The 20,807-nt window shown below is 41.7% G+C and overlaps 1 protein-coding gene across 38 annotated transcripts in view; it reads right to left on the bottom strand.

Moving 5' to 3' along the window:
* ptprda (protein tyrosine phosphatase receptor type Da) overlaps nt 1-20,807 on the bottom strand; it is a 408,815-nt gene that overhangs the window by 241,819 nt on the left and 146,189 nt on the right. For all 38 annotated transcript variants that reach the window (XM_084924268.1, XM_084924283.1, XM_084924276.1 and 35 more), the window contains 2 exons: nt 7,398-7,470; nt 4,198-4,306 (listed from right to left, as the gene is read on the bottom strand). The gene's annotated coding sequence lies outside the window, so the exon portion shown is untranslated. The remainder of the gene's footprint in view (nt 1-4,197; nt 4,307-7,397; nt 7,471-20,807) is intronic.

The following is a 20,807-nucleotide window of genomic DNA, read 5'->3' as shown; positions in this document are numbered from 1 at the left end:
TAAAGTATGTATCAGCAGCAGAATGGACCTAAAAATAAATGTTTGTTTCAGTTCTATGAAGCTTTGAGTATTTTGGATTAGTAGTACTGCTCTGTTTGTTGCATCATATTGCTGTAATTGTTTATATGCTTTATATATTCTGAGGTAAGTTGATCTATAGTGTTACATCATATTCTATAAGGATGTTATGTGTTTGTATACTTTCTGCCCAGTTTGACCCATTTAGCAGAAGTCAACCTGTTTAAGGCTCTGATATATTTTCTGTATGACTTAAAGCAGTTATGACATGGTCTGATTTTCTCACCCAATAAAGGAATATTCAATATATCAGTCTACTCTTCATTTTATCAGAAACAGTTATCACAGCTTGTACATTTTCTTTTTATAAATATATGTAAGCAATGAGCCAAATTTAGTAATGCCAACATACTGAAGGAACAACATTTGTCTCTAATATATGATACACCTATATATACACTGTCAAAGACACTTGTCTTTGAGTGAAGATTTAAGGTGATAAGACATATAAATAACTGCAACTTGAATCTGTACTGAGGCTCAGTATTTGACACAGAGTTCATGTTCACTGCTGTAATAGCTAATGATGATTAATATAATAACTATAATATTGGCCATATTATATTTACATTACCAAAACTTTAGTCTCATGAACAACATTAGCTAATTGTTATTTACTAACTAATCTTAAATGACTGTTCAGTACAGAAATGAAGCCCAAAAATCATGTTTTACTGTCCTGTGGTCTCAGCCTCAGATACTTATCAAATCACACAAAGCTCTTGTAGAAACAAACAAACAAATTAACAAAATATGTTCTCCTTCATTTCTGTCAAACAAAGTTGTATGACACGTTTCCAGCGGTTAGTATCATGGTTGCTAGGCAACCTGGGAAGCGCAACGGAGACTAGACCGTCCCATACAGACAAACTTGCCGTTTATTTTGCAAATCGAGCTCAACACTGCCCCTAGCGTCCTGGAGCACTTCCGTTGCGTTTTGGAGTTTGCATGTGTTTTGTCTCTAGGGGCCACCGTACATTCCCAATAAATGTGTCAAGCATGAGATTCCTTCTTCCATCAAGACGTCAAAACTGTTCATGCTTTTCACAAGCCTTGAGAGCATGAATCTCACTATGATACAATGTAATCGGTTTCTTGTGTTTGTCTCTTTGTTAGCAGTCTAACATCCACAGTTTTCAAGATATCATGTTCAAATTTTGTCTGATGGTAGATACAAAAGACAGCGTATTTCATTTTGGTGAAAATCGACACCAAATGTGAAAACCAGTAAAAAGTTAAAAAGTTATCATTTTTTTTATTGAAACATCACAACAATACACTAAGGCTTGGCGGACCAACTAGGCTGGCTAAGCATTTGACCTTGACCTTCGCTGTTCATGCCCAAGGTCAAAGCTGACCTTGAAAAACAATTGCAAGAAACCATGTTAACTAATATTTTATATGACTATGGAGAGGGCTGTACAACACAGTGTTTATTTTTTCAGTACAAAACCCTAAGACATCACAATAATGACATAAAGTTTCACATAATGACATAATAATTGAGAAATCTGCAAGCTTTTTACAGCTTAAACAGGCAAAGGATTTCAGACAGCTCTGCTCTAATCATATTTGTAAAATTAATAAAATAGACCATATTAGAAGTAATGCTTCAAGGTCATAGGTCAAAGGTTAGGATCACATGAATTTGGGGTGGCCGTCGCTCAGGTGGTACTCGGACGTTTGGTGGCTTGATCTCCGTCTGCCAAATATCGTTGGGCAACATACTAACCCCAAGTTACTCTCTGATGCATCCATCTGAGTTTGAATGTGTGTAAATGTTAAACAGAAAAAAGTGCTTGTGCGAATGAGTGTGAATACATGAATGAGGCAAGTTAGTAAAGCACTTTGAGTGCTTGGATAAAGTAGAAAAGCTCTATATAAGACTGGTCCATTTAGCATTAGGAGAAGGCTTTAGTTTCCACTGGATCGTCTTCAAACTTTAAGCAATATAAGAGTGACTGGGAGACATAAGCACTTCCTTGAGCTCTTTAAAACATGTTTTTTCATTACAACATTACATGACTTCATATTGAAACCAAAAGATTAATATACTACACTAGATTTCCATTAACAATGCTGACATCAGCACAAATGATCTATGAAAACAGTGCAGACGTCATTATTGGGGGTTTCAGTATTACGAATGATGACATCAGCATAAATAACATCAGTTTTAGTATTGCTGTTCCCTGTCGGGGATAGTTAGCTCTCTGAGTGCTCTCGTTTTTATCTGTGTCTTTGTTTGTTTCTTTTTCTGTTTCCTCCTCTAGACTACTGAGAGCTCAACAACCAGGCCTGGCACACAATTACATCTTAGTCTTCTGTAGTTCTTATCTATATCAGATATTATGGTCATTATATTGCCTGGCAAATACCGAACAAAGGGCTAAAATAACCCGCTTTTTGCCTTTTTACTCCTAAAACAGACAATAAAAGCTTTTTATTACTTCAGTTTTGCAACACTAAGATCTCATTTACACTCACAAGCAACCAGCAATCAGCTAGCTTTTTTTAAACCAAATTTAATTAAGGCCTAAAATTGAGTCGAGTCATTGTTTTTTTTTTCTGTGTTGAATTATGACATAGTTAATATTCATTTTAGATGTTAAGCAGACTTTCTGTGTTACGTTTGCATTTTTGCAGTATGTACAAAGCTGATTAAACCAACTTTATGCTGATTATGCACAACTTTTCACTTACTTGTTATCAGCCTTAAATCACTAAATCTTGTCCCATTTCACATATCCGGTCGTTAAGTCTGACGTCACTAGCCGTGTCTGGGCCTAAACTCCGCTGCAGGTCCATATATCAAACGATCACTATGGCATTACTGAGAGTTGAAAAACTGTCTAAAGTCTTTCATCTTTAATAAAATAATCAGCGTTCTGCTCTACCAGGTGTAACAATTGAGTTTAACATCCAGGCATCCATGAAAACGGAATTTATGACATTTAACGGAGTTAGAAGTTAGCAGGAAGTTAGCTTGCTAGCTTCTATCTAAATACAATATAGCATGTCCTGGCTGCGGGGTTTTGGAAACAAATTAAAACGTACAGCTCTGTTATCACTTCCAACATAAATGAAGACAGAAAACGAAACAGCAGTGATGTTTGTAGGGTTACTGAAGTTTGGCTAGCTGGTATATAATGATGTGCTACGTGACTGCTAGCAACACAGCTATGTTAGCATAATATAAACAAGCTAACTTTTTTTCCACTCGATAAAAGTTAACGTGAGTGTTCTCGTGGTCAGGAACAAATGTAATCGCATGGTAGGATGCTGTAAAAGGACCAAACTTCAGCCAGGAGAACAACTGAGATAATCCATCCACAATACGAGGTTAGTCATTCATACACTGCTGCATGGGCTGGGCTGTAGTTACATCCTAAGGTTTTAAAAACTGAGCTTAAATAAATGATTAGCGGTAAGAAAAGCCGAGGGAGGTCAACAGTGATCACTGACTGTTTTAGGAGCTTTTTGAGATTAAATAGAAGAAAATACAAAACATTAAACATGTTAACAACACAAAAGCCATATTAAACGCAGACTACTTTAGGCCCAGAAGTAGGATTCGTCACGTCATCACTTAACGACCGGATATTTTAAAGTAACTGTTTTCAAATTGTTTTCATTTTGAGAAATATGTGTAGCCATACATTGTAGTAAAACTTTTAGTGTCTTGAAATGCAGGAGTAAAAGAGTTTAGGCTAATTCTTCAAACATTTTGTAGTTTTCTTTAAAGATTCAGATGTACTTTATATCATTTTAAATAAAAAGTTCAAGTGTACTCTGTATGTTCTGTAACGAATAACACAAAAAATGAGCACATGGGAAAAATTAGCAAAAAAATAACCTTATCATATTCCTCCTTTTATACTTTTCAAATGCCACAACTCAATTAAACACAAAGTCAATGACGTGGTGTGGAGAGCTTCTGCTGCAGTTTTATCCATTAGCAGCTTAAAGTTGTGAGAGCGATTCTTCTGCTTCTTTTATCATTAAGATGAATGACAACGAACTAATTCAAAAGTGAGCTGACAAAAAGGTTAGGTTTAATATAGAAAATCCAAAAACAGATGCCCTTGCATGAACTGAAAGAACATTTATCCGACTCACCGAGTAATGAGGCTTCTTTGGTGGGATCACGCAGGTGCCAACATGCTGCCCGATGCTGCGTTTTACCTCACCGACACACCAGTGAAATTAATGCCCCCTTTGCCCCCACCTAGAAGATGAGATAGTAACTGAGATAAGAATACAAACCACATGAGTGTGTGCATATAGCCTGCCAGGCAGACTCTGTCTATTCTTTATTAGCAAAAGGAATCAGTGGATAATTCTAATATTAGCATCACTTTCATGTACTATTTTCAACAATGCAAGCAGTTACATGCGGAAGAAGCAGAAAATAATATATATATTTATATACGTATATAAATATGTTTGATATAATCAGATTTTCTTTGTTCACTTTAAAAAATGTAAAACATCGTCTCCAGCTCTTTGGTCTCCAGCTTACAGCTTTTTTTGTAACCCACTATTTTAATATTGCAAACAAAATGATGAAAGAAACCTGAAGGTGCACATAAGAAAGCCGTAATACAAATCTATGGTGACTGTATCTTCAAATGCATCAAGTGCATCATCAATAAACGTATAAATTCACATCTGGTAGGAATATGCACATTAAGAAAAGAGCATGCAAATGAACATAGCTATGTTTAATTTTCATTTGAGTTTTGCAGATTAATGTTGGCCAAAAGAAAAAACGTTGTACTACCTTTAGGCTCGTAATGATTACCCCAGGTCAACCTGAAAGACTCCACTTTGCATCTAAGTGGCTTCCTCTTAGTGTTATTAGAAAAATACCCATCTCGTTTTTCAACTCGTGATGCTCTATTTGCATAGAATTAACCTCTCAGAAGACATTTTAAAGGCAGGCTTAATCTGACGTGCCTCTGGAATATCTTACGTGCATTTGCATAACGTCTGCCTCCTGCTCAGGTGATAAAGCAGTGCTAAGCTGGATTACAGTATTTGGTTCTGTAAGTGTGCGGGTGTGTGTGTAAGACTGCGTACCTGCTGGTGTACCTGAATATGTGCTGGAAACAGGATTTTTTTCTTTCTTTCTGTTTTGGCATGCCTACCAATTGCCAGCAGGGCCAAAGAGAACACTTTGCTATGCCTGACTGACATGCTACTCATGTGACCTCATGAAAGTACAAATCCCTTCAAGCAGTGTAATAAATCATTGGAGCCAGGTCTGGCCCACAACACTTGGATGGATGCACACACACACACACAGTGCCAACCATGATACAATATACTGAAGCCAGTTTAGTCTTAAACGCTACACCTACTTTTGTATCCTTGACAATTCAACCTGCTCCAAAAGAGCTTAAACCTACCCATCTAACAGTTTGTGCCAAAACACAAAAATAAAAACTACTTTTGTATTTTGCAACAAAAAGCTATTTTAGTATTAGAGCCACATCAGTGACGCAGTAAAAGCCCGCAACACTGTACAGTTTTAAGTGATTCGGTTGTTTAATACTCCAAAGATGCATCATTTTTCAGTGCTAACGGGTCACTTCACAGGTACTGTAAGCACTATGAGGAAGTAGACTTCCTACTTTCAGGAAACTTTTTTACTTCTCGGCTGCTATTTTAAACCAGGTCACCTGCTACTGCTGTGAATTCCACTTTATATAACACGACTCCATCTGACAGGCGTAGGGCACCTATGTACCCGCAGTTCTTGGTAAAAATGCATTACAGCATCTTTTTAACAACAGTGCCCCTAATGTTTTTTTTCATCCCTGAAAAGAAACAGCAAATTCGATTTAATTTTAATGACTTAATGGCTCTTAAACAGGGCACTCGAATGGCTTCCAACAGTAGCGAAGCGTGATAGTGACAACTCTGCTCCTGTCATTTACGCAAAGTTAGCCTTCCTCACTTATCTGTATTTAACTGTCTTTGCCTAGCCTTTCCACGCATGTCGCATTTGTCGCCGTCACCTTTAATTTGAATCAGTGTGCCACCTGCGCCTCCTGCAAATTTTTTTTACAAATGCTCCCGGTAATTGCAACAAGGCATTGAGTAGCATCCGAAGCCTTGGTGAAAAAGATCTTTCATTCTTAGTGCCTGCGATCTCATTTAACACACTTAGGGATATATGTGATGCTGCCAGCAGGGACAGGAAATAAAAATGAGGGTCTCAATCCTCCTTAAGAACAGAGCGTGTGATAATTTGATCTCAACACGCTTCCCCTACGAGTGTATTTGATGAGTTCATTGGAAATCCTGTGGACATGTGGAAGAATGTTCTGGTGTGCGCTGGCCTCTGCCCGGGGAGCAGTAACTCAGAGCAACACAAACGCTCCAATTACAGCTGCACCCGCAAGTCCTCCGGGGGAAACCACGGGACTGTTCATTGATCTGAAAAACACCGCTGTGATAGAGGGTAACTTGGCTTCACTTCCAAAGGACATGAACTGTACTTTTAATTATCCCAGCTGGAACGTTATTATGATGATGATAATGAGAGAGACATCATGATTTAGCCGAGGACAGTTCGGCGTTTGCAGTTGTGCAAACTTTAGTTAGTGCAGATTAAAGCGTTAGTGTCACGACACGGCTTTACAGCATAATTATACACTGCAATAACGCTATTTTAATACGGCAGGTGATTCTGAAGATTCAGGGTGTTTGCAGGAGCAAATATAGTGAGAGGTGTGAACAGCGTGCATCACACAGTCTTCATATGAGAACAGCTTTGCTCTTAAAACTGTAGAGCAGCAGCAGTGGAGATCCCTGTACTGCAGAGGGCACCGTTAGCATGCTTTGTGTGTCATCAGCCCAACATGGTAGCCTACTGACAGCATGAGTGGAATTAATCTCAAGCTGTTATTGAATAAAACTGCATTAAAAAAAAAAAGAAATATGATTACAGCAGTCTGCCTTTGCAAAGGCACTCATTTATTTTTCTATAGTTTGTGCAACATTCATCCCGATTTATAATAAAAGTCAGACAAAGAAGAAAAATATTTGCTACAAGTGAGCAATGCATCATGTCCTGACATGTATTCTACCTTTATCTTAATCCATACTAACATCATTTATTTGTCTGACCCTTGATTTGATTTCTGTGGGTTGACATTATTATTCTCCTGCACTGCTGACATTTGAACGCTGGAGGTAGAAAAAAAAGAAATCCCCCAATGGAGTGGCTGTCATCAGTGGAGTTTCTCAGATTAAATAACACAATTGTAGTGTTTGAGTTTTTGTTGTTGTTTTCTTTTTTTCAATCTTACCCGTTTGGAATAATCAGCTGCGATTGCTGCCTCGGACCAGAGCGACGAAAGAACAGAACTCCTCCGAATTTCCCTGCGGGTAAAGAGACAAAGAGGTCAGGACGTGTCACGCTTTAGTCCATTCACCACTAAACACTTAGATCGGTGTACCGAACGCCAGTGCTGAGTTTGCATACAGAGTCACCGCACCGAGGTGAACGGAGACGAGCATGAGCTGGCACACACTGTAGTGTCTTCGCGCTGATGTGTTATCACCGCAGCCCTATTAGGTTTGTAAACATGCTTCATGCACTTTGAGAAAATGACTTTCCATTGTGCATAATGAGAGCTGCTAAAAATAAAACTCCTGCATGAATGCTGACAGTGTCTGCACCTTTTGCTGAAGACAGGATGGCAGGATGTTTGGTTATGTCTGCTTGGAAGTAATAATTTCTGACAGTGCCTTGTTTTAAAAAGCGTGCAAGAAAGCATAAGTATATGCTTGACACACACACACACACACACAGCCAGTTATAATGACATAGTGCATGTAGTTGGGGCTTTAATTGAATGTGGTTTCAGGTTGTGTTGTGAAAAGGGACACAATATCCGAGCAGTATAAAGGCTGATTTTCATTCTTAGGTAGAGGCATAAATATTAAGTCGTCTACGTTTGCTTCAGTTAAGTAAAACACGTGCCCTCAAGATTGTCTGACTACCCTCAGATGTCACAGTGGCACAGGTGATTGACAGATCTCTGGCTGTGTTTGCCTCCCGTGGAGAAAAAAACAAAAAAGCCCACCCCACACAGATAACTGGATGTTGGACACCGCAGCACAAACTACCTCCCCTATCCGCTGTCTTCAAGCGATCTTCAGAGCGCCACAAACATGAATCTCGCTTGACTTTTTCCATCTGCAAACCTACTTCACATCATTTTTTTTCTTCCCCACACCCACTTTGCCGAAGCACTTGATATGCAAAAATCATATGTTTACTTTTGAGATCAAAGTTTCTTTCTCCCTCCCCTTCTCCATTTTTTCACCCCCATCTAAAAATGGACCCGTTTCATTATGCAAGCCAACAAAGAGCAGCGTCTGCTCGCGCAGCCCATTCCAAGCATACTGATTAATTAGCTTGTATAATTAGCTTAATGATTTAGAGAAACATGGCCAAGGCCACCCAAGTAGCTATGCTAATGGACCCCTGTCTACAGCAATTAAAATGCCCATAACTTAACAATGGTGGTGTAGAAGTCCACATAAGAGCTGTTGAGGAAAAAAAAGTAGTTGCAGTAATCAATGCAAGCATCACGTTAGCTGGCGCTGTGGTAATGAATACCTTTGCACTTATCAAATTGTGAAATTGTGCTGCAAGAGTAGCATTTGTACACATGCGGACACCGCTGGAACTCTAAGCGCTAATGAAGTGTTCTCATTTGTCTCTATGATGATTAGTTTTAGCGCCGGCGGTACACTTGGTGCATTTATACCGCAAATTAGCCCAGAAATGTGTTGCAAGACGCTGAAAATGTGAACCCTTCCCTGGTGTCACACAGAGCAAATCTATCGTCCGTCTGCCTTATTACGCCTTTCTATACAATTTCTGTCTGCCAGTTATGCTAACTCCGTCCCTGTATGAGCAGCACATACTGGAAAGTGAGTGAGTTAGGACATGCAGTTGTGGACTTTATAGTTTCCATTAAATGTGAGTCAAACCAGACAGTATCTCTGCTCTCTGACAGTAGCATCAGCATTCCTGGCTGTACTTCAGACATAAATCGCCCATTTATGACCTTCCCCCTGAACAGTAACCAACAGAGACACCAGCTCGTCTCATAAAACCACCAGAATGTTGAACGAGAGAGAGAGAGGTGAAGACATCACTTCCATCGATACACGGCTTCTAAAATGCCAGTCAAGTGGGAGCAGTTAGAAAAAAAAGAAAATCAAATTCCTATTTGTATATTCTTTTATTGCTATGACTGAATGCTGGAAAGATCTCACCTAGTCATAAATGAGTGGTAATACACTACGCACTGTGCCGCTGACAAAGCGAAAGGAATCACGGCGCCATCGAGCTTGTATAAGCAGAGCAGGAAATGGACTGGGTATGGAGGGTGAGCTCAGAGTTTGTTGCAATATTATTCTAAAACCAGTTCAGAGCTTCTGGTGAGATCTGGCACCAAGATACTTTAGAAAGGCAGACTAAAATACATTTTGATGCTGAATGCAGGACTAGTTAACGATTTACAGACCAGTTATGATATTTATACATTTATAATTTAAAATGTTATATACGAGTTGCAACATCAGAAACATCAACACTGATAACTTGGTAAAAGTTGGTTTTCTTTACCTTTGAAATTTAAATTTATTGCTAAGAATTGCCAAATCGACGCTATCGCCTGATAATATCAGCCAGCTATTATACATTATATTATATTCACCCATCCAGTTCATTGAATTCAAGTGTTGGAATCACTTCCATACATACGTATAAATCATACGTATTAAGTCAAGCATCTAGCCATGCTGACTGCTTCTACAAACATTTGTGAAACGATGGGTCGCTCTCGGGAGCTCAGTGAATTCCAGCGTGGTACCATGACAGGATCCCGCCTGTGCAAGAGGTCAGTCATTAAATTTCCTTGCATTGTAACAGGTGTAAAGTTTGGTGCTTTACAGGAGCTGGGCTCGACCCCTTAGTTCTATTAAAAAGAACTGTTAATGCTTCAGCATACCAAGACATTTCATGCTCCTAACTTCATGAAAACAGTTTGGGGTTGGCTCCCTCCTGACTGTGCACAAAGGTGCACAAGCAAGTCCATAAAAACATGGATGAACGAGTTTGGTGTAGAAGAAGTTTACTGGCCTGCACAGAGTCCTGACCCCAAACCAGCAGAACACCTTTGGGATGAATTAGAGCAAGACTTCAAGTGTCTCACAAATGCGCTTTTGGAAGAATGGTCAAAATTTCCCATAAACACTCGTAAACATGTGGAAAATCTTCCCAGAAATGGTGAAACTGTTATAACTGCAGAAGGTGGAACAACATCATATTAAACCCTGTGGATTAAGAAGAGGATGTTGCTCAAATTCATATGTGTGAAGGCAGACAAGTGAATTCATTTGGCAATATAATGTGTCAGACGGGCTCTAAAACTATCAAATAAATTAAAAGCAATATAAAACTGTCAAACACAACAATAAGAAGACGAGGTGATGAAAGAAAATAGGAGACGGCATAAAAGTAGCTCAAAGTGGAAGCATTGAAAAAGCCTACTTATAAAAATATGTCCTTAAGAGACATTTAAAAGACAATCAGGCTCTCAGCAAGCTGCTCTCCTCAGGGAGATTCTTCCAGACAGTGAGTGCCCAAACAGAAAAAGCCCAGTCACCCTTCGTCCTCAGCTGAGACTGTGGCGTGGCTAACAGAGCCTCTGCCAAGGACCTCTGCAGAGACTGCAGCCTGGCAAATAAATGCTCCACTGGAATGTAACTCGTGTGATTTCTGCTTATTAACCCTCTGGAGCCAACAGAGGCGCCGGTGCGTTCACATCACATTACCCATTTAAGATGATCCAGCAGCAAGATCATCTTCACTTGGGTCAAAAGTGCAGATTTTAAACCATATACCAGTTTTTAATCATAACAGTGCAGTTATGTGGATTTTATCACAGTTTGATGCATAGAAGTTGTACATGACAAAAACCAGCCAACAAAACAATCGTGCTTATGTCGCCTACGCTGTGGACACATCTTACTGTAAATAACACAGAAGCTTTTCAGATGTTTTATAATGTGATACACGATAATGATAAACTATGTAAAATGATACAAAAGCAAAACTTCTGAATCACATTGATCGCTATAGTTAAGATAATCTCATTATTCAGGCATTTGTTTTAGTTCGATATTGCATAGCATCGTTTGCTAGCAATGCTAGGTGCTGATCTCCCAAAGTGTGGGGTGGGATTAGGGTTAGAGTTGGCATATATGAGGACTTAGATCAAAGAGGGTTATTATCGTGAATATCTCAGGATCAGGATTGTTAGGAACTCATTCCTAACTATGTTTGTCACTGAAGACAGCTGCTTGAAGCAAAGGCACTAATTAGAGCGGTGACAGCTAGCTATAAAGGGAGCTGCAGGGAATAACACCAAAACACTGAGCTCAAAAAGGGGGAAAATTCATTGTAGAGAAACAGCATTGGGTGATAACTTACTTCATGTTCTTGAGTACCAGGTTCAGTTGATTAAAGCAAAAGAAATTATTAGACATGGCTTAAATGAACGGGCTTGCTTTCTTACACAATTTAGAGAAAGATTAAAAACGAAAATAAAGAGGATCATAGTTCCACCTAGCGCTGGCCCCAGTGTGGCACAGAAAACACAGAACAGCCCATCTGCTAAATGCTTGATTAGACTAGGAATGAAGAAACAAAACTCTGACAGAGACAACAACTTTGATATTATAATTGTTATCATTTTAAAACGGATGCTTAACAGCACTGCCATTTCCAAATGGCTTCAGCATTTCCAGTAGGTTCCATATGCCATGTCTCCGAAAGCCTCTTTAATGAAACAATGTAAGGCAAATGAGTCATTATGATTCGCAGCACTCCCAAACACACTAATTACCACTCAGACTTGATAACAGTCTGTTTGTGTCTGTGTCTGCGTGTTGCCAGCAGGTGCACCGCTATTCACTTGTGCGAGCTGAACATCACAGTCCCGAGTTTGACACCATTGTGTCAAAAACTCTGTGCTCAGCTCGTCAGCTCTGGTGCGCTGTGCCCAAACAAGCCAGCTAAAAATGAGCATTTGGGATCTGCTTTTTTTTTTTTTTTTTGCTTCTTTCACTTTCTCTCTCTGTACCCAGAGCTGCCTCTGCAGCACAGACGCAGAATTAGTTATATACTGCATCATGTGTCTGTTCAGGATTGCTGTCATCCTACCCAAAAAAGGAAAAGAGAACAGAAAAAAAAATAATAATAATAAAAAAAGTATGTTTTTAGGAGAAAGGGGGTTTCATATTTTAGACATATTTGCATAGGTTTGCAACAGTCGGGATGATGTTGACGGATATCACATTTACCATGCGAGCTGTCTCGGTGAGGAATTCAAAGTTTCAGGTATACGGAAGTCACCGATGAAGCACAAACTTGTTTTTTCCCCCCTCATGGGTTGCATTTGCACATTTGGCTTTATTAGCGAAGCTACCCAGTGACATCCTTTGATACGACAAGTCAAATGTCGTAGCTCAAACGAGTTTTGTTCCACGTCAAACCGCTCCGCCGCGCAGCTTTGACGCAAGCTCTGACGAATGGGAGAGGCTATTGGTGTTCGGGTGGAGAACGAGCGAGCGGAGACGTCATCCCTTCCGCGCTCCCCTCTCCCTCGCTTGCAGCCGAAGCCCACTTATCAGCGGAGTTTTCTATCATGCGGAAAACTTTCCATCACGCTCAAACCGCTCCTCCCCAAAGGCTATCATAATCTGCTCAGCATGCATAATGGTAATCGTTCAAATATCTCATCAACGCAACAGGATAAGCATGCTGTCGGTGCGAGGAGGGGAGTGAGTAAGATGGTGTGTGGTAGACGGGGAGCGAAAGAGGAGGTTCGGTAGAAAAGAAAAAGAGGGGAAAAGGAAGACGTGCGGAGAGGGTAAAAGGTGAGAAATCAGATGGGGTGCAACAGGGAAGAGGGAAAACACATTAAGGCTAGAGTGGGAGACTCTAGAGGAAGAGAATGAAAGAGGAAGGAGGACAGAAGAGGAGGAGGCGGCGGTGGTGATGGGGGTAGCTCCACCAGTCTTTGGCACTCTTAGGAAACTCTATGCCACTATATTCTGCCCCCTTTTTTCCCAGTCAGCCTTAGAGAAGATGATAGCATTGATCATCTTCTTAAAAGACTGCTTTTCCTGTCAGTGTATCACCTCTCGTCATTAAGATGACTGCTTGAGTTGCCTTAAAAGGTCTCGTGTCTGGCAAAAGCTGTGAGCTGTTCGATTGTCTTCTACACTCTTTTCCTCCCTATATTCGGACGAGACCGCTGACGAACCTAAGAAGTGTCGTTCATATTGGTTTTCGGCAAAGTCCAGGAATGAAACCTAATCATAACTGTGCCGAACGGTGCCACAATCAAGGGCGGTGGGCGCGCGGATTGAGAATGTTTGCCGCCGGAAGCAAGCGCTCATCAATCAAAAGCGGGGAATTCCACCTCATTTGACGGATGTTCCCTGCTTCTTTGACGTTTGTGCCCCCCAGGGAGGGTGAAGGGGGGTGGGGGTGTGCCCCTGTGGAGTTTCCATCTCAAACCTCATGAGCACCGGGAGTAAGAATAAAGTAAATAGATTTAGTTCTCCAGATCTTTCACATTTCCTGCGCTATAAATCCACTTCTCGCCCGCATAAATCTTTGGGAAGTTCGGGCCGCCCTGTGCCTCTGCTTATTAGCCGACCGGGGGATCAATTTATCACCTTTGAGGACAAAGAAAGGAGCCATCGGGGGGATTCTCTCTATCCCTTTGATTTATGGAGTCAGAGAAGAGGCAGGGCATTTTTGGGTCATGCAAATCCTTCCCAGCACAAGTGCCAGCCCCTCCCACCTCCTCTTTGTGTTGAATTAATTTCTTTGGCAGAGAGAGGAAGCGAGGGAGCCGTCAGGTGCTCGGAATGCAAATGAGGAGGTTTGGGCTTGTTTAAGTAAGTGGTGGTGATGGAGCTGCTTAAATGCAATAACCATATATCAGTGGAAATTACACACATTCAATGATGGCTGATTTCAGGGTTGTTGAGTTTGACTGAATGTAACTGAAAATGCTAAAAAAGAAAAAAAAGAAAATAACAGCACAAATCCAAGACTTGCAGCTTTCATGCAATTCTAAGCATTCACCACTAGTCTGTGCTATTGGTTTAAGCAAATCTTCCTGTACTGCTGTGACCCATTTTTTCTGCCCTCTCCCACAGAAAGAGCTGCAAAAATGTGGCTGCCCCACCTCACCTGTGCTAAGTGGCTACCTCGTCTGGGCGAAGCAACGCCTACCGCCGCCGCTTCCTCATTTGCGATTGTCCTCATGCAAAACGACGGGGCTGGCAACTGCTGGCTTGTGGGAAATGTATTTTATGTGAAGCAGACTTCTTTTGAGGCTGATGGAGTGTTGATGGTTTCGCACAGTGGTTACAAGGCAGGTTTGAAACATTGCATCACGTATTGTTTGGATCTAAGTGTGATTCAACCTACTATCATCAGATGTTTAGAAAAAAAGAAGGTGGCAACGGGAAAAGGCAGCTCTGTCTTAACGTTACAAATGCACTTTCATGCCAGAGCGCTTGTTGCGTTTGTGTAAATTGCGCGTGTCCGCGTTAGCCACGTGCAGGATTGTTTGAACGAGCGTGGTGGAGAACGGGATCAAACGCAGAGAGGCGTCCCGTCGCGCCGAGTCTGGCTACTTTTTTAGTTTGTTTTTAATTATTCAGATTGTGAATTTTAAAACACCTTCCAAGTTACGCGCATTTCAAATCAACCTCAAACTCTCTGCGTCCTAACAGCAAGCTGCGGCGCAGGCTCCACTCCACAACCCACTCGCCACTGCCTTGGCTCTCGTCCACGCTCATCCCTCCTCATAACAAATGATCCTGCACTCGCCAGTGCATTTCTACAACACCTACCAGTACTGCCACATCTTTGTCATTTCCCCTCTCCTGCATTCCTCCCTTCCACTTCTGCTTTAACTTCCTCCCCCCCCCCCCCTCTTTTTTTTCTCCTTCTCTACCTTGTTTAGGCATGCTATCTTTTCCTTGTGGCAGAAAGCATAAGACTCGCCGTTTGCTGAGTGGGCAGCGGGGGAGCGGAGGAGGAAAGAGAAGAAATAGAAAGACTCAGAAGGAGGAGGGAGAAAAAGAGTTATCTAACAGGATTAAAGGAGAACAACGGAATGGAGAGCACTTAAAATACTCATGACATGAGCCCTCTTGCAAAAAGGAGGGGATGAGTAACAATGGCTGAATCACTCTTGAGGTCCTCTGGCTCTAGACAACATGCTCTCTCTCTCTCTTTTTTGCTATCTACGTCTCTCTTTCGCCGCCCTTTCATCTTCTCCTTTCCGTCTCATTTTCACTTACTGGTTAGAGGTCTCGATGGGTCGCGAAGGAGTCGCTCGCGTTAATATGGGAAGCGAAAGGAGGAGGGTACGGGTTAATTAACTATTGAAAAGGAAGACATTCAGTTCAGAGTTAATGGCGAGAGGATATATTCTGTGGTGGAAAATATTGAGGCTATCAGCGTTTGTTGAGTCATTTGGTTGGAAAAACAAACCCACCCGGAATGAACGACCGAATGATGGATGCTGGCTGAATGAAAATATTAAACTAACAGGAGAAGGGGAAAAAATGCAGCGAGGCGAAAAACTAATTTCTTAGTTACTTTAACCAGTGTTTGTGTGTATTGAGACGCTGACAGCAAATAAGGACAAATACCCTTCCACTCAACCCCGCCATATGGGAATCAGAAAGGTAGAACAACATGACAAATTTCCTCGGGGTGGATCGAACTTCTGGGAGAGAATAGCACTTCAAACGTTTGGCGTGCCTCGGCAGCCTCCCTGCCCGTCTGACTTGCAAAGATAGCAGCCGTCTGGCAGCGCGGCCGAACACACACACACACAAACACACTGAGAAGTGCTCCTTCGCACACAGGTGTGGGAGCACACTGGATCTTTGCATAAGCACACACAACAAACTCTCTACTGCTAGTCTCTTCAAACACTCTATCCTTCACCAAAGACACACACACACTTCACCTATTGTAAAGGAAGACATGGCGTATCTTTTGTCCAAACCCTGACAACTGCCAACATTTTGAGTGGATTTTAATGCAGCAAACTAATGTGTTTATACCTGCTATAAAAAGAATGCGCTTGGCGCATAATATATGGGGATGAGGTCTCTGGAGTTGCCGCTGTCTCTCTTTTTATATCACATAACAAACATGTGATGGCAGTGGGAGAGAAACTCTCCAGCCTATGTAAATAGGGCGCCATTTGAATATTTCACACAGGGCTCGCGCTTACCGAGCATCCATTCCTTTTGAATCACCGCTTCTGCCAAAATGGAGGAGAGTAAATAAGTGTATAAAAACATAAAAATAAACTCTGTGTGTGTGTTTGTTTGCACACACGGTGTATTCTGTTCTTCGCAGCGAGCGGTGTCGCGTCCTTGATGGTTATGTAAGGGATGAATTTTAATGATAGTTAGATCATGGCAGCGAGCGCAAAATAATGACGACTAGGCTGGCTGGTAAATTGACTGAGAGATTTGGCTTTTGGTGCTGACTTAAGAGAGGACTTAAGGAGCTTCTGGGATTTGAAAGTTGAAAGATAAAGGCTGAGTTACACTGGGGGATCTGAGAGAGCCTCAATTTTCAGCTCGGTGCCATGACAAGAATCATTAGGCTGGAAAAGAAAAAAAAAGGACGTGATGGAATAACTCAAAGGCATAATCAGTTGTTTACAATGGCAGGGAAGAGTGGAAGAGAAAGAAGAAAGAGACATGTTCACAAATGAAGGTTCCTAAAAACCCAGCCACCACACATCATCTGAATCCTTAATGAAAGAACCCTCGTGTCTGACGATGAAGGATGGATGGGAAAACCTCATATGGAGAAATAAATGGAAACGTGAAGGGAAGGGAGGATTGGCTGGTGGATATACACGAATCCAAGGGGCTATCGGAAGTCAACTCAAGATTCCTGAGGGTGAAGCTGTCTTATGACTACTGCTTTCAATGTAACGCTTCTTTGTGACAGGAACTGGGAAGAAATGGTGTACTTCTCAACTGCTCCAAGAGTAGCAGCAAGCTAACTTTGGAAAAAAACTCACCTTTATTTCAAAGACGAGCACCCTGGTACAGACTGTACACCTTACAGTCTGTACCACCTGGGTATGCAGAAGATCAAGAAGTTTGCCAGAAGTGAATTAACTCAAAAGACTTTGTTCCCAATACCAGTACTCCACATCAGAGAGAAGTATGCAGCTGCTTAACTTCATTCAAGCTGTGTCTGACCGAAGCAGTCCTGATGTTTTAATTATCTGACTTCGTCACTGCTTTATGTAACGTTTTGCTCTTCCTCACATTATAAGGTCAATCATAAGGTAGGCCCACCCTAAAGCATACCTTGCTCTACCTTTCTTTTTGTCTCTAATGAGAACCACAACTTACAAAATGATCATCTTGTATTCAATAATAGTTAAAGTCAGGAACTGTGACTATAAACTCATCTGCAAAGTGTTTACTGAGGTCATAGATTAACAGAGCTAAGGCTTTTTGCAACCAGTGGGAAGCTGCCCCCTGATGCTCATTAGAGTGTCACTTCCTCCTTCACTTTGGAAGCTACGTCAATCTTCTGTATAGAGTCTGTGAGCATAATACAGTGACAGAACTATATAATATTGCTCATGCATCTGTGTTTAGAAGCCAAAGCTATTGCAAACATGTGCAGTGAAGTTGCAGCTGTGATAAAAATCAGGAGTCTACATACACAGTCCATACAGAGTCCAGCCAGAACGTAGAAACCTTCTGTTTGCTTTAAAAATAGTGATGCATCTGCTGCAGGACAGCAATTTAAATGCAAAATGACACAGGCGCTTGGTATTTTTGCTTTTTAAAATGGATATAACCAGGAAACAACCAGATGGAAACTAGCTGATTCACTGACACGGACAGACTCCAACTAATTGCTGTGTTAGCGGTTGATGAGTGACTGCAGCCAGTTGCAATTGCAATTGTTTGGAGACAGGCAACGTGCAATCGCTTTGCGATCAGAAATGAGAGGTGGTGGGTGTTGCACGCTCAACCTCATGGTGATCAGCTGGTCGATGTAACTACTTGCAATCGGTCTTTAAATGTGAAAAAAATTCATGCCAATCACTAGGCAACCACCAATTTTACTTAAGAAGAAGATTGCCATCCTGTATTTTCTTGTTTATTAGTAGTAGGCCGAGAGACTCTCTAAGGATTGTGATGGCCACACAGAATAACCACAATCACTCAACTTTCTGTGCAAAATATAACATATCAGCACAAAGCTAGTATCACAAATGGTACAATCCAAATAAGACTGAAATAAATACAAGGTTCCTTCATCAGTAACTTGAGGCAAACGCCCAGTATTGTCAATCCAACTCCCATTGCTACCAGTAAACACTGTCGCCATGATATGCCCCTAATGAAATGGCGGCGTCGCTGTACGGCAGAACACAGCTGTGTGCTGGTCCGTAAGAAGAAACAATGAAAGGGCAAAAGCGAAAATTGAGACACCTCTTTGAAGCACTCCTTTAGAAAGACACTCCATCTGTTCCAAAGAAGCTCGTCTCAGGCATCTCCCAGGTGGGTGTGAACCGGCCCTTTCTCTCCCTGGGCTGCTCTTGTAAATAAGAATGTGCTCTTAGTCGGCGTGTCCTGTTTGGTAAAGGATTCAGCTCTAAAGACTGCAACAAGACTGAAATAAATCACTCGAAATGTTGGGAAATAATGAACGTAACATATCGCACGTGATCGCTTTAGGTGAAGATGCACCGGCATTTATCAGAGCAGACAGTAAAGTCAAGGACGCTACGCTTTCCGTGATTGCAGGTGATCTGGGACCTGTGATGGAGTGCATCACCATTCACTTGACAATGACTGACGGAATACTAAAGAAGGAAGGAGAACGTGAAGGAAGGCAGGGAGGAGACAAAGGAGGATGGATAGCAGAATATTAAAGCGAGTGCAACTTGAAAGTGGTACAGCGAGAGTGAAACACAAGCAGGGAAGGAGAGGCAGTTGAGAAGAAGAAGAAGAAGAAGAAAGGGGACTGTGAATGGATATTAGAGAGAGGAGCTATTCACCTGGTGTTGATATGGATGAAGGAGAGAGTCATGGGAGGTGGGGAGGGAGAAGACAGCCTAAAAAGTGAAGAGAGTGTGCAAAAGAGAGATAGGGGCTCTTGCTATCCTCTGGGAAGCTGTGAAAAAAAAAATGAGAAAGACAGGTGAGATAGAGGAAATGGGAGAGAATGGCGAGGGGAGTAAGGAGAAATGTGGGATAAAAGAAAAGTAGAAAGCGGAAGAAAAATTTTGGAAGGAGAGCGGAGATAAAAATAGCGAAGGAGACAGAAGGAGAGACATTCTGAACAAGTCCAAACTATCGCGCCTGAACACACTTATCTCCCAAAGTGCAGACAGTACATTATCACCACTGGCACTAAAAACAGCCTGAATCATCAATAAATGAAATCCGGTGCAGGTAAACACGATGCAGTGTTTTAAGCGCAGAGGTATCAGCGCTGACAAAGGGAGCGTGATTGTGAGGGGATACGGCCGCGCCGTACCGCTTCTCATTATCTGCCGCGCGTCAGTTATTAACGCTGTGTCCATTCGAACATCTAATTAATGCAGATAGCCAAATGCCAAACCTGATGAAACGGCGTGATGAGGGATTAGCTGGAATAACAACCGCTCTGACTGGCACAACTTCGGCTCCCTGATTAGGTGGTGGAAGGAGGAGGAGGAGGAGAGGAGAACCATTTCTAGATCACTTAAGTCTCCCCCCCCCTCGCTCTCTCCTCCTACCTCTACTTCACTGTCCTTAATGAAGACTTTTTTTTTTCCTTCAGCCATGTGCCCCCATTCTCCCAGCGTCCCTCCCCTCAGCCGCTGAGTGCTGTCCTAATTCCATTCTGATAGATGGAGAGAGGAAGAGGCTCATTAAAAATGGCTTTGCTGATTGTGCTTCTGTCTCCCCCCCCCCCAGTCAAGTGGTGTGTGCATATGTGAGCTGTGTCTGGTCAAGTTTCTTTTTTTTCCTCTATTTTTCCTGTTGTTTTGTTTCCCCTCTGTGCTGTCAGGGAACGCTGTGGGGTGATACAGCATGTGAAATAAAGGAAATCATTATTTACAGTATTTTAGTGCAATTTTGCAGCAAAGCTTTCCCCTCCAAAACATTATGTGATGCCTTTCATCAAAAGTGTGTGTGGAGGGGCAAAACAAGTACGGAGCTGGGAAAAAAAACGCATCGAGCAGGTAAAGGAAAGTGGTGCTTCTCTTATATGTAAAAAAGAAATAGGCACAGGAGAGTTACAGGAGACGAACCAGACTGTTCTATTCTCGCACTGTCAAGAACAAAAGTATCAGCTGCTGAACAAAGCGCAGAGATGGCTGGAGCGTTAACACGCAAGAGTCATCAGGGACTTTGAGACGAGTCTTTAGATAAAGCTGTGTCTTAAACAAATATCAACAGAAAAAGAAGAATAAAAAACCTGTATTTGCACACTTCAACAGTCAGATAATATCTATATGTGCCCCCATGTCTGTGCATTAAATAGAACCCTAGAGCGAGCAGGTGATCAGCCAAGCTTAGCAAAAAGGCTGGAAGCAAGGGGAAATAGCAAGCTT

This window comes from Perissodus microlepis, chromosome 3 (genome assembly GCF_051167445.1).
Source record: "Perissodus microlepis isolate ML-2025 ecotype Zambia chromosome 3, ASM5116744v1, whole genome shotgun sequence".
Lineage (NCBI taxonomy): Eukaryota > Metazoa > Chordata > Actinopteri > Cichliformes > Cichlidae > Perissodus > Perissodus microlepis.
The sequence above is the reverse complement of the archived record's forward strand: the minus strand, read 5'-3'. Positions and strand labels throughout refer to the sequence as shown.